The sequence below is a fragment of the Trachymyrmex cornetzi genome, unplaced genomic scaffold (genome assembly GCF_001594075.2).
Source record: "Trachymyrmex cornetzi isolate Tcor2-1 unplaced genomic scaffold, Tcor1.1 scaffold229, whole genome shotgun sequence".
NCBI classification, from domain to species: Eukaryota; Metazoa; Arthropoda; class Insecta; order Hymenoptera; family Formicidae; genus Trachymyrmex; species Trachymyrmex cornetzi.
In genome coordinates this window covers 40,727-42,393 of record NW_017296945.1, presented here as the reverse complement: position 1 = coordinate 42,393, position 1,667 = coordinate 40,727, and the positions used below count along the sequence as shown (strand labels likewise).

Below are 1,667 nucleotides of genomic sequence, written 5' to 3'. Positions count from 1 at the left end.
TAAGATACGTACTAAGAAAACCTCTACATTAAGCTGTTAGTTGATATCGTGCCTACAACTAACTGCTGAGTATGCTGCTCAATTTCTCACTAAAAAACAGAACGGACTTTGGCTTGTAGAAGCCATTCTTACTGCTAAAAAAACGCATACGAACGCTCCTGGAATAATTTTATTTATTAAAAATGAAGTGATTCAACTAGAATTAAAACATCTAGATAAAAAATGTTTAGAATTCATATACAAAATAAAAGACAATATAAATTAGTTACTGTAATAAAATCGTTAGAAAATGCTCAATTCTTCAAACATCTTAAGCTTTACCTTATCATTAAAATGTTAAAAACTATTTATAGGGTCTGTATTTCTCAAAACTTTTCTTCTCGCAAAGCTCTAGTTGGTTCAGATTATTTATATCATTGGACGTTGATGATAATTAGTATGATAATTGTGTAAGACTAGCCGTAAGAATGCATGAAGTTCGTGAGAAGTCGTCATGGTATAAGATACGATTACGCACGTGCTCAGGAAAGTACAATGATAATCTTTGACCCCGCATAAAAAAAGGTATGACTATTATATAAATTTTACTACTAAAAAACTTTATCTAATAAATTCACTAAATTTTATCACACTCGACGTTTTACATTCTTTTATCTATTCCTTAAATTTTTGTACATTTAATTACAGGCATTTAGAATTCTTTTATGACACATATTTAAATTAAAAAATTTTAATATGTATAATAATTTATATTTCTATTATACATAAAATAAAATAAATTATAAATACACATAAAACATAAATGCACAGAAACGTACAGAAAAGCAGAATCTAAAAAATGAAATTCAGAGAATAAAATTATTTTAAAGAATAATACATGCGAACATGTAGTTATTATTATATTAAATAATTTAATAAATTACCACATACATACACACACACATATTTGTCAGACTTAAATATAACAACATATCTTTTTTCATAAATTATAAGTTTTATATTATAGTTAATTGATATTGTGGCTTCCAGAAAAGCATTATTAATCAAATATCGAATCCCGAAAAAGCATGGGAATTGTAAAATAGCTGCTTAATATAATATATTTAAGATGATAAAATATATCTCTCAAGTTCTACTTGTGAGTGATTTAATTCAGTGAATTTTAAATATAATATGAACATTATTTTTTACTGATGTGCGATGCATTATGTAGACGGCCCTGTTATTCGCGCGAAAACAGACCCTCAGTCCCATGAAGACCATCTTGAGTATATATAAGAAGATAACTTTGCCTGCTTACGACAAAAGGTGTTAGACCACTTGAGTGAATTAATCTGCGAGTGAGAAAAGTTCTTTTAACAGTTTATAAAAAATTGTAACCCGACATCAAAGGTAAGTGTACTACAAATTATTAACATTTATGAAATTATTAAAATTTAATTTTATTTATTAGATAAAACTTAATAATAACTATCCTGTTCTTTTTTTAATTTTAATTTAATTTGTTACTAACTTATATTTACTATTTTTTAAAGTAATTTTTTATTGAAGTTTATAATTTATGAGTTTTATTATTAGAGGAAGTTCACCGATACCGACATACCACTTTATTTTTAGACAATATTTCTTAAACAAAAGGTAAAAATACAACTTCAAAAATATAAATA

The 1,667-nt window shown here is 25.7% G+C and overlaps 1 protein-coding gene across 1 annotated transcript in view; it reads left to right on the top strand.

Moving 5' to 3' along the window:
- Positions 1-1,330: 1,330 nt before the first annotated feature.
- LOC108760607 (leucine-rich repeat-containing protein 15) overlaps positions 1,331-1,667 on the top strand; it is a 4,003-nt gene continuing 3,666 nt past the window's right edge. Inside the window, exon 1 of the mRNA XM_018506649.1 lies at positions 1,331-1,392. The gene's annotated coding sequence lies outside the window, so the exon portion shown is untranslated. The remainder of the gene's footprint in view (positions 1,393-1,667) is intronic.